General features: G+C 38.9%; 1 pseudogene; it reads right to left on the bottom strand.

The window, feature by feature from the left end:
* Nucleotides 1-7,541: 7,541 nt before the first annotated feature.
* On the bottom strand, nt 7,542-8,472 carry LOC125146944 (olfactory receptor 4P4-like; annotated as a pseudogene).
* Nucleotides 8,473-12,603: the final 4,131 nt, after the last annotated feature.

The raw sequence follows: 12,603 nt of genomic DNA on the forward strand, positions 1-12,603 counted from the left end.
TTTACTGGAGGCTTAAAATAATAAATGGATTTGACATCATAGTAAAATATTTTAGAACTCTACAATACGCAGAGGCTGGTAAACATAGCCTACATTTGTTTGTATCACCCCAGACTCCTTGATGATAGGATTAAATTCTCAGTTTCTTCAAGTTTATTTCAACACTCTAAGTTTACCAGGTGTTACATTGTTAAAACGCCTTCCTTGTTTGCCAATTTAGCCTGTAGTCTCTTCCTTTCAAGCTGAAATTTTCCTGGAGAACATTTTAAGTATGTCCATATGCTCCACCCTTAAAAAAGGCATTTTATAAAATTACAATATTAGGCTTTCAGCCCAGAAACAATTTATCTCATACGTAGCTTTATTTATTTTTTATTTGTTGAGAGAGAGAAACAGAGTACTAGCAGGGGAGGGGCGGGGGGGGGGGGGGGGGGAGGGACACAGAATCTGAAGTAGGCTCCAGGCTCTGAGCTCTTTGCACAGAGCCTAAGGCAGGGCTCGAACTCACAAACTGCAAGATCATGACCTGAGCTGAAGTCGGATGCTTAACCAACTAAGCCACCCAGGCACCCATAACTTTCTCTAAAGCAACCAATGGCTGCAATGATTTCATGAAGCATGCCCCAAACTGGGAATTAAAGATAATTTGTTTGCTATTAATTTAGTGAGATAGATGCTAAAATTCTGCAAGACAGCTTGATTCATCTATAAAATGGAGTAGATTATACTTCTATAAAATGGAAAATGGGAAACATGGTAAAAATATCTATAATTAATAAGAAAATTGGTAAGGTAGCTAAATCTAAGATATGTATACACAAAATAAATAGATTGTACTTAATCTAGGAATAAAAATAGAGAAATAGAAAAATTATTCACAATAATGAGAAAACAATGTTATTTACAAATACATTTTACTAAGAAACTCTGGATCAATAGGAATAAAATCACATGACCTTAAGTAAAGCCATATAATAAACACTGACAGAATCAGATCTCAAAGATTTAGATCAGGTGATATCATAAAAATAGCCATTTCCTGAATTAATATATAAATGTAATTACGTTTTCCATTAACATCCAAGGATATTTTTGTTTTCGTTTTGATAACATAATCCTAAGGTTTCTGAAGAAGGATAAGTGCTCAAACAGGGGCAAAACCCAAAAACAAAAAACCCCAAACCCAGATCTCTATTAGTTGAAATTTCCCTCAGTTAATTGGGAACTATTCCCAACTGTTAATAGAAAACAGGTTAGGAACTTAAGCAAGTATTTCTTAATGTAGTAATAAGTCAATAAAAACAGCATATGCGCACAAAGATCGTATTTAAAACCACGATATAGTTGATTGAACGATGTAGTTGCTGATCTAGTTGGGACCCACAATCCTTCTAGATTCTTGCTCCACCATGTTTTTTGTGAAGCACTTGTCCCTCTGGTTGCAAAACGGCTGCTCCCCCTATAGCTTTGGAAGATGCCATCTCTATTTACAGGCTAATAAAAAAGTTTAAGTTCAACAAGGTATAATACATTTGTCATAAATCCCATAGATTTGAAGCTGGCCCTAACTGGAAGGCTCACTGAGTCGAATAGTGGTTTTCATAATATGGATGTCTGGTAATGTGCAATTTACACATGAATCAATGTATTTTGTTTCTAAACATGAAAACAAAATAAGTCCACTCTGTGAGGAAAAAAAAAACAAAACAGCACCAGTGGGGCACCTGGGTGGCTCAGTCGGTTGAGCGTCTGACTTCGGCTCAGGTTATGATCTCACAGTCTGTGAGTTCGAGCCCAACGTCAGGCTCTGTGATGATAGCTTGGAGCCTGGAGCCTGCTTCGGATTCTGTGTCTCCCTCTCTCTCTGTCCCTCTCCCGCTCATGCTCTGTCTCTCTCTGTCTCAAAAATAAATAAACGTTAAAAAAATTTTTTTAATAAAAATAAAAAAAAAACCAGCACCAAAGACAAGCTGTGTTAACTTTTGACAACTGTTCGGTCGTATTCACGATGGATACTGTAGAAGAGAATTTTAGGGGCTAATATGTAATTACATATACACATACACACAGCCCTCACATTCTATTGAACATTTTTTCTCAGCTATTCTGTCTGTGTGCGCATTTGCATATTTTTCTTTTTTCCCTTTTTAATTGTAATGGCTTTGCAACAGTTCTCTCCTTGTCTGTTTGGTTTTGTCCTAGAAACTTGAGGGTTGGGAGTTTCTTTCCCATAAATGTGAAGATATAAAAACTGCTTCTCTTTGAGTTTATAGCTCTTGGCTCATCCCCCAGAGGCCATATATTTCAAAATGAACTTAAAAAAAAACACATTTAGTTTTTAGAGAAGAGGTGTGAGTGGGGGAGAGGGGCAGAAGGAGAGAGAAAGAATCCCAAGCAGCCTCCATGCTCGGTGCAGAGCCAGATGCAGGACTTGATCTCATGACTCTGGGATCACGACTTGAGCCTAAATCAAGAGTTGGACACTCAACTGACTGAGCCACCCAGGTGTCCCCTGAAATGAACCTTTAACTGGCTATACTTTCTAAGCATCTGACAGGAAAGCTCACAGTAGCATCTGAAGAAGAGTGTTTTTGTATAGACTTCACAGACCCAGGTGACACAGGAATGAAATGAAAAGGGAACTGACTTGTGTAATTTTCAACTACCCAGAAAATGTTTCATTCTGCTCTTCATCCTTGAAAGGAGTTTATGTCATAACCATCCGTATGATCCATATAACTCAGCATCTTCATAGAAATGCCAATTCAAGGCTATTAAAAGACTCTTCATGGATTTACTAGATTGTTCTTAAAAATCAAAAGGTTTTAGCTAATATTTCTGAAGGATTCTTTCTAACAGATAAAGGATATTGTCTGAAAAGATGCCATGGCCATCCCATCCCAGGCTGTGTTTTAAAAAAAAGTAAAAAAAAAAACATGGTGTCAAGTCACAACAAAGAAGTTTTCAGATGTGTTACAATGGAATTCTTTTGTTTTTAATTAATTAATTAATTAATTTATTTATTTATTTATTTTTGGCTAAATGAATACACTGGCTAAAATCCAGTTTGAAAACCTCAAGTCATACCTGGGGGATGTGTTTGGCGATGGGGGAAATGCCTAAGTGTAAAACTCTTTTCTTTTTGCTTGTTTATTTATTTAGGGCGCATGAGCAGGGAAGGGGCTGAGACAGAGGGAGAGAGAGAATCCCCTACAGGCTCTGTGGTGCCAGTGCAGAGCCTGACATGGGGCTCGATCCCACAAATTGTGAGATCATTACCTGAGCTGAAATCAAGAGTTGGATGCTTAACCGACTGAGCCACCCAGGTACCCCCAATTTTTTTCTTTAAATAGGCCTAGCCTATCAGGAACCAACAATAACATGCAGCTTGCTTTTTTGGTTGTACAATTAAATACTCGCTTTTGCTTGGAGGCGACATTATGCTGCGAAGTATTTTAATATCAGTAACAGTATATACTATGAAGTGCATTTCTGTTAGAAATTAGCATGATGATATACATATTAAAAACACCCAAAACAAACCATAAGTGAACAATAGTTAAAACATAACATTTATAAATAGCAAAACCACCAAATAAAGTATATATTGTATAGATTTACTTATGAACAAATACATTGCGCATCTAGGGACAAAAAATGTGTTTTATGTCACATAACATCTGAACATTAGAAATGAAGATACTTATAATCCTCTAAAAGCCTTGTCGTTTTCCCCCACTTAACATTCCCTTAAACGTATATACATTAAAACAGTGATATTGGCAAAACTATCACCTCTTTAAGTGTAATGTTTTCACTTCCCCAGCAGGGTACAGTGGCCTGTAGAACAGTAAGTAAGAGAGCAGGCACTTGTTCTAACTATAGGCTTATGTTCATGTTTCAGGAAGGAAGAAGGGGAAAGGAAAGAAAACAAAAATGTCAAGATGTAAAATTTTCCCAGAATTCCCCAGGAAGCTCCCATTTAGTTTTCGTGGATGATGGCTGCATCACTGGTTGACCTAGTTAGAAGAGAGACTGGGGAACCACCAGCAGAACAATCTCAGAGCTCTGATAGAAATTTTTTTAAAAAGGAGAAATCTAGGTAGGCATCTGGAAACATCTGAAATAGTATACACAATAAGAACCCTGAAAGGGCATTTGCTTTCTCAGATTATCAGTTCAATAAGGAATTGGTTTTAGGAAGGACAAATACTTTTTGGAAGATTTGGAACCCAGAAATATTTCTTAATATATATAAAGAAGGTATTACATGATAAATATATAGTTCTATTAATAGGCTCCCTTCTTTTAGGTTATATTCTCTGTCAGAGTGATTTTTCCTAGTATATGTATTTAGCGTTTATTCATTCCACAATATGTGTTGGTTATTTGTTATATACTAGCCGTTATTCTAGGAACAAAGTGAAAACAAAACAAAACAAAACAAATAAGCAAACAAACAAAAACAAAAAAAAACACAGATACCCTGGCTTCATTGAGCTTGCATTTAATTGAGACAACCACTAAATAAAGTAATAGTTTAAATGCTAATAAGTATTTAGTATTAATGTGTAATAGGTTAAACACGAATAAGTGTAAGGATTAAATAGAGCAATGAAGAGAGATAAAGAGTCTGAGTATAGATGTGAATGTGTGTGGAAATTTTAAAGAGGTTGACCAGCCCATAGACTGATGAATGGATAAAGATGAGGTATGTATGTATGTATATATATACATATATATATGTATATGTATATATACACATATACATATATATATATATGTATTACTGAACTATAAAAAAGAATGAAACCTTGTCATTTGCAATGACATGGATGGAGCTAGAGAGTATAATGTTAAGTGAAGTCAGTCAGTCAGAGAATGAGAAATACCATGTGATTTCACTCCTGTGTGGAATTTAAGAAACTATTGAAACTATTTAAAACCACTAGATTATGTGAAACGACCAAAATAGAAAACAAAAGAGTTCTAAGGCCTGAGCCCTGTGACAGTCTGACACAGAGTTTAGTGAGAAGAACAAGTTCAATGAAGAGAAACTGAGACACAGTTTTTACATGCATGGACAACCAGAACTATGATGACCCCAAGGCCAAGTCAAAATGTCTCAGGGTAAAAAGAGAGATCAACTCTGTGAAATTCCAGATACATCAACGTAAAAACCATTGACAGTCCTGCAAAGGACAGTTTCAGTGAAGGAAGAGAGGAGGTAATCTGATTTGAGAAACTAAATAAACCTGAGCGTAGGGAAATTATATACAGTGAGTACAAGATGAGAAAAAAAAATCAGAATTGGGGACATGGGGAAGAAAAATAAAGGACAAAAGAGGATTTTGTTTGTTTCATTTAACTTATTTTTATGGTTACTCTAAGTAGGCTCGTGCACATCTGTTCAAGCCCTACTCTGGAGTTCCAGTAGAAATGTCAGGAATTAGACAAAGAACAACTAAGAACGTATGTTAGCGTATTTTTCAAGAATTTTAAGTATGTGATATTTTCACTTCCATTTTTTTGGGTATTTTAAATGGAGTCACAACAATAGGCTATTCTCCTCTTTATGTTCTTCGCCCATTTTAGGAAAGCCTCAGCAATAATAACCCATCTTTATTTAGCATGTCTCCTGTATCAGCCCGAAACAAATTCTGCAAAGCATTCATGTGAGAAGAGTTTCTAAAAGAACTTGAGAGTTTCTCCTCTGTTCTAATTAATTATCCAGTGGTCTGATTTTAATCCTAGCCATTTATTTCTTTTTTTAAAAATTTTTAATGTTTCTTTATTTTTGAGAGAGACAGAGCTTGAGTCGGGGCAGGGCAGAGAGAGAGAGGGAGACACAGAATCTGAAGCAGGCTCCAGGCTCCAAGCTGACAGCACAGAGCCTGAGGTGGGGCTTGAACTCGAGAACCTCAAGAGCCGTGAGATCATGACCTGAGCTAAAGTCAGACTTTTAACCAACTGAGCCATCTGGGCATCCCTCATCCTACCCATTTCTGATTTGAGGCAAATTTTAATTTTCTCCAGGGTGACTTTCAATTACCACTGAAAACAAAAACAAAACAAAACCCGCCTTTAACTTTTACGGTGCTAAAGAGTGCACCATTGGATGTAAGTGTTGTTTTTCTACCTGCCCATTCTGACAACGATGTAATTTCACCAGTAACAGGAATGTGACATTCATGTGAGTGTTTCCTAACTTTTCCTATCCTCATATCTCACGTCTCCAGAGAAAAGTCATTTAACAGAATGGTTGCTTTTCTGATGCTGAACAGGGGATAGGGCCAACAACAACAACAAAAAAACTCATCTTTTTGAGCGCTGTCAGTGTTTCAGCCCTTCACTCATCACCCTCAGAAGACTGTTGTTATTTCCATGTTATAGATGATTTCTTGGGCATAGGTGTTAGTCCTCACAGTGGATACCCAATTCTGGGTCTAGAATTCACGTCTTAATCAACGCACCAGAGGGGGCTAGAATTAGCTAGGGAGGTGCAGTTAGTTAACCTGTGAACAGAGCTGGAGAGGAAGGGCCTTAGAACAAACGAAAAGGTTTTGACGTGGGGCTTGGGATGGACTGCTGGTTTGGGGGCATGTGAAATGTTTTAAAATGCCACTGGCTACAAAATGATTGGAGTAGATTTTTTTTTTTTTTGAGGACTACTGTTATGGTACATCAATTAGATCTTTCAGGATATTAAGAAAATTCTTCAGACATTTTTGGTGCAAAAAAGTGTTTTTATTAAAGCATGGGGGCAGGACCTGTGGGCAGAAAGGGCTGCACTGGGGTTGTGAGGGGTGACTGAGTATGTAAGACTTTCAATCCTGTGGAGGGGAGGGTGATGTAAGGGTTCCGGAAGATCGAGTCTATAGGTTTCTGGGGGCCTGGTTATTGATAAGATGGCTTTTTTCTGGCAAATCATTAAGACAGTTGTAAACTGGTGGAGGCTCATGGCCATCATGACTGCCATCTGTATCAGTTAGCCATTTATTTTCTTGTTTGTCCCTTTCCTTTGTTCTTGGGTAGCCAGGAGTGCCTGAAGAATCTCGTGGGGTTGAGGGGAATGAGAGGTGGGGGGTGCGGAAATTGTCCAGGTTTTAACTCGTTTTTGCCCTCAGCTTGCCTTTTGCTTCCTCATCATAAGTAAAAGATGAGAGTTTTTTTTTTTTAAGGCATTGTTTGGTGGCTAGAATTGGCTTTATTGAATATAGCCATATCCAAAAATGAGCTACATGGGTTTGTAGTGTTCATATGTGTGACACTGCTTGGGTCGTCTGCTAATAAATACCTAGGTTAGTTGCACAGACAAAGGATCAACAGGGGCAAAGGAGATAGAAGTAAGAAAACTAGAAAAGAAAGCATAGCAGAGAGGAACCTGGATAAATCCAAGGAATCCTAATATTTTGCTCATATTTGGGGCTATACATGTGGCTACATACAAGACACCCAGGCGAGCACTGCACATCTGAAAGGTTTCTGAGTGGAGAAGTCATGTATTCAACAAGTTCCGTGGTGAAAATCAGGGATGCCTTTCAGCTTCTGTCCTCACTTCCCATGACATGGCCCCAGAGTTTCTTTATGCGTTCTTCATCCCCATGTTTCTTAGTGCGTCTATGAGAGGGTTGAGCACGGGGGCAATGACAGTATAGAAAAGAGCAAACACTTTGTCCTCTGGTAAGGTCGTTGCTGGTCGAATGTAAATAAAGACTAAAGGAGCAAAAAAGAGAACCACCACGGTGATGTGGGAACTGCATGTGGAAAGGGCTTTGTGGCGATTCTCTGCGGAGTAGGACCTGACAATATATAGGATCATAGCATAGGATACCAGCGAGACCACGAAAGTCACCAGACCCATCAGTCCTGAGTTGGCAACCGCCAGGGAGACCTATTCTGCTCGTGTCCACGCAGGCCATCTTCAGCAAAGGATACACATCGCAGAAGACATGATCTATTTCACTGGGGTCACAGTAGGGTAAGACGATGGCGAGGAGAAACTGACCAAAAAGGAATGTAGGAACCCACCCGCACACGAAGCCGTGAGTGTGGCATTGCACTTCCACTCATGATGACTGCACAGTGCAGGGGCCTGCAGATGGCCACGTGTCGGTCATAGGCCATCCCGGTGAGGACAAAGACCTCGATTTCCCCAAAGAAGTGCACGGTGAAGAGCTGTGTCGTACAGCCACTGTAGGAAATGACCTTCTTTTCTGTCAGCAAGTCAATGATGAACTTGGGGGTCACAGTGGAGGTGTAGAAAAGGTCTGCCAGGGATAGGAAACTCGGGAAGAAATACACAGGGTGGTCAATAAGTTGACTGCAGGTGAGAGAAATCACGACAAGAAGGTTGCCAATCAAGATGGCAATGTAACGAAACAAGAACAGTAAAAAGCAGAAGACTTCTATTTCTTTTTTCTGAGAAAGTCCTAAAAGAATAAATTCTGTGATGTTATTCCTATTTTCCATGATCCAGACCGGTTTGTAGCTACCTGCAATTAGATAAATTATTAATTCTTGTGATATATATTTAAATATGATGATCCATATGATTCATTGGTAAGGAGCTGGTTATTATGGAAAGCATTCGAAAGTTGGTGAAAATAGAAATTTAATTGTTATCCGTGAAGGTTTTTCTGCAGGCCTTTTTGTTCCTTTCTTGAAAACATTAGTTAGTGATAAACATCTTAGGTGCCTGAAATGAAGACGAACTTTATAAAATATAGGGTGTTTGCGTTACCATTCTGTTAACATGTATTATAAAACATAACTGGATATCATGCCTCAATAGAATTACAAAAAAGGTATTTTTAGAGAAAGAAAAAAGATATCTCTTGGCTGTTCTCATTCTTCATTATTGAGAAAATACACATGCAAATGAAACATTGAGTGAAAACGAAAAACTGCAAATATATATAGTATAATAAGTGGGTAATATTAGATGTGAAAAATTTCTTGCCATATGTCCCGTGTGGAAAGGGAATAAATTAAAAAAAAAACCAGCCCATATATTTAGAAACGTGAAGGATTTACACATGGGTATAATCAGTTCTATTTTTCTTGTGCTCAATTTGTAAATATGCTTAATTTACAAATGAAGGATTTGTTACATTTCATAGGCAATATATGGATAACAAGAGAAGTATAATTATCTCTATTTTTCAAAACATTATCATTTGAAATGTCTTTGACATTCATCAGGGCATTTGAGGATAAGGGTAGTAGGAATAGCTTGGATTTTAGAGTCTCCCGTAATGCCTTACTCACTTGCATAAATTGGCTTCTTTTTAACTGATGTCCACAAATTGTTCACCTCTTCCTAACCACCCATGCTGAAAGTGTGTGCTCCCTTCACTTAGCACATTTCCAGTATTTTCCTTCTTTTCTCTCTTTCATTCCCATTGAATGAAATGTAATACAGTAATGTATTACTACCCTCTCACTGTAATATAGTAATGTACAACCGGCTGTATTTAAAAAAAAAATTAACACTTATTTATTTTTGAGAGGGAGATAGAGAGTGAACAGGGGAGGTGCAGAGAGAGAGGGGGAGACACAGAATCCAAAGCAGGCTCCATGTTCTGAGCTGTCAGCACAGAGCCTGACACGGGGCTCGAACCCACAAACCTAGAGATCATTACCTGAGCAGAAGTCAGATGCTTAACGGACTGAGCCACCCGGGCGTCCCAACAACTGGCTCTATTAATGTCTCTTTGGTATAACCATTAAGCCTCAGGACAGAGAAATACTTTTCTAGTGATAGACTTTCAAGTGTCATTGATAGGCTAAGGAAGAATTATTGAAAAGCAAGCTAAATACACTCTTGTTTTAAAGATTATAACCACATGAATGCATCCAATCCAGTTTGTGAGAAAGCTGGGAAAAAAAAAAGATGTGGACAGGACCTTCCATTTAATTCACCTTTTGAAATACAAAATCTGTGTAGTGCATGACTCAAAAACTATAATCTATGTTCCTGAACACTTGAAATTATTAGTTCCCTTATTGTCAAGTATTTCTATAAAAAGTTGAGAAGCGATGACTCCTATATTCTACAAGACTCATTCTGCATTTTTACAGCATAGATAATAATACCACTGCATCAGTAGATATCCCTTAAAACACTGGGCTGTTTGTAAAACAGAACAAAACATTATCTCCTTCATCTGGATGCATTACTTCTTAACTGGATGATTTTAATATGCTGCATTCCTTTTATTCAGTTTCACCCTAAGTGAACTGGAGGGGTAGGGGGGATGTTAAACCAGATCTTTTAAGGAAGCGTCTTCTGGGCCTGACCTGTCCGTGATTCTGACCTCCCTTAGGAGGAGTCAGCAGCTGGCTACTGATGGCCGGTTGTCTTTCTTCCAAACACATCAGAATAAATGAATAGCTTCAGCTGGTTGTCCCTCTTATCTCCTTGAAGGGCAGTTGAGTCAATTGTGCAACCAGAACAAAATGGCCTTTCTCCCTGAAAGAAGCAGGATCCATCATAGTCTGCTACTTTCAATACCCTAAACACAGTTTTCTTTATGTACACCCGTATGTCGAAATCTCTAGCAGTGTCTGTAAGCTTAAACTTAAGTATCTCTTCCTGGAACCCCAAAGGGCTTTCTGCAGTACCGTAACTGGACCTTTACCATTCCCCATCAAGGCCCTGTTCAGTCCTGCCGGTCAGTTCAACTCCTCTTATTTCCAGAGAGATTTCACAGACTCCTGCAGCCCACCGTGCAACGCACACTCAAATATTCCAAATCTTTCCTATTTAGAACTAACAATGTCATTCCATTTTGTTTATGTTTTTATTGTTTTTTTTTAATTTTTTTACATTTATTTATTTTTGAGAGACAGAGAGAGACAGAGCACAAGTGGAGGAGGGGCAGAGAGAGGAGACACAGAATCGGAAGCAGGCTCCAGGCTCCAACCTGACAGCACAGAGCCCGACGCGGGGATCGAACTCGACAAATTGTGAGATCATGAGCTGAGGTGGAGTCGGATGCTTAACCGACTGAGCCACCCAGGCGCCCCTAAACATATTTTTTTAATGTTTATTTATTTTTGAGATAGAGAAAGTGTGAGTTGGGGAGGGGCAGAAAGCGGAGACAGAGGATCTGAAGCAGGCTCTGTGCTGTGAGCAGAGAGCCCCACATGGGGCTCGAACACATACTGTGAGATCATGACCTGAGTTCAAATCAAGAGTCAGCGGCGGGGCGCCTGGGTGGCGCAGTCGGTTAAGCGTCCGACTTCAGCTCAGGTCATGATCTCGCGGTCCGGGAGTTCGAGCCCCGCGTCGGGCTCTGGGCTGATGGCTCAGAGCCTGGAGCCTGTTTCCGATTCTGTGTCTCCCTCTTTCTCTGCCCCTCCCCTGTTCATGCTCTGTCTCTCTCTGTCCCAAAAATAAAAATAAATGTTGAAAAAAAAAATTAAAAAAAAAAAAGAGTCAGCAGCTTAATCGAGTGAGCCCCTCAAGCACCCCTAGGAAGGTCCTTTTGATTTCTACCACCACCTTATTTGTCAGTAAACAAATTACCTTATTTGGTAATCACGTAAATCTCAGCCCTGTGATATTCCCTCCTTCCTTGCTCAGTCCATTGGCTTATTGTGGAGATGACACGGTTGGATATAGTCTTATATGTTAACACTCCTGTTACTTTCCCGAAAACCACTGGTCTCCTCCCTTGTGGTCCCCGAAACGCACAGACGTAAACCTGGCTGTGTTTTATTCTCCACTCTTTCACCCATCCTCAAGAAATATTCAGATCTTCTTTTATGCACGTCCTATTGTTGAATTTATTGTGTTTTACTCATGGGCTGAAATATACTCAATTTTTATAACTACTCAGGTACAACTGAAAAAATTATATTCTCTGTTAACTGGAGTTCTGTGCGATATTTGGGATTGTACAGTTTGCAACTGTAGCATTAGTAAATGCTTGCTGTGTTTCTTTTCTCTTGAATTAAGAGTCTTTCTACACTTCTCGTCTCTTCTAGTTTCTGCTTTATGGAAATTGTTGCTTGATCATTAGATATATAGATATTAATAACTGCTGTAACGTCATTGTGAATTCTAGCTTCTGTAACTGAGTGTTTGTTGCTTTTACTACAGTTAAAGCTGTATGGCCTGCATTCTCCTTTGCCACGTGCCATCATTTTGACGTGGAAATGTTTGGGGTCAGAGCCCAGGGACAAGAAACGATTCTTGAGATGTCTTCAGTGCAAAAAGTAGTTTTATTAAAGCACAGGGACAGGATCCATGGGCAGAAAGAGCTGCACTGGAGTCGTGAGGAGTGACTCCTTATATACTTTAGAGTTGAGGGAGATAAAGACAAGGGAAGTTTCCAAAAGGATTTTCGTAAGCTAAAGAAGAGTCACGGGATCCTGGAGGCCTGGCTATTGTCAAGCTAAGATTGTTTTTCCCTAATACCATCCTCTGCCAGCCTCAAGTATTTGTCAATGGGCTGCAGGTTATAAGGAAGTTTAATTTTATCTACATTTCCCTTTTGCCTTTGTTCCCCATGACAATTTTGGCACATTGTTTCTTTTTATATGCTTAAATATCTTTATTCAGTTTTAAATGTTTTCTTTTTTTTTTTTTAGGTT

This window comes from Prionailurus viverrinus, chromosome D1, assembly GCF_022837055.1.
Source record: "Prionailurus viverrinus isolate Anna chromosome D1, UM_Priviv_1.0, whole genome shotgun sequence".
Classification (NCBI taxonomy): domain Eukaryota; kingdom Metazoa; phylum Chordata; class Mammalia; order Carnivora; family Felidae; genus Prionailurus; species Prionailurus viverrinus.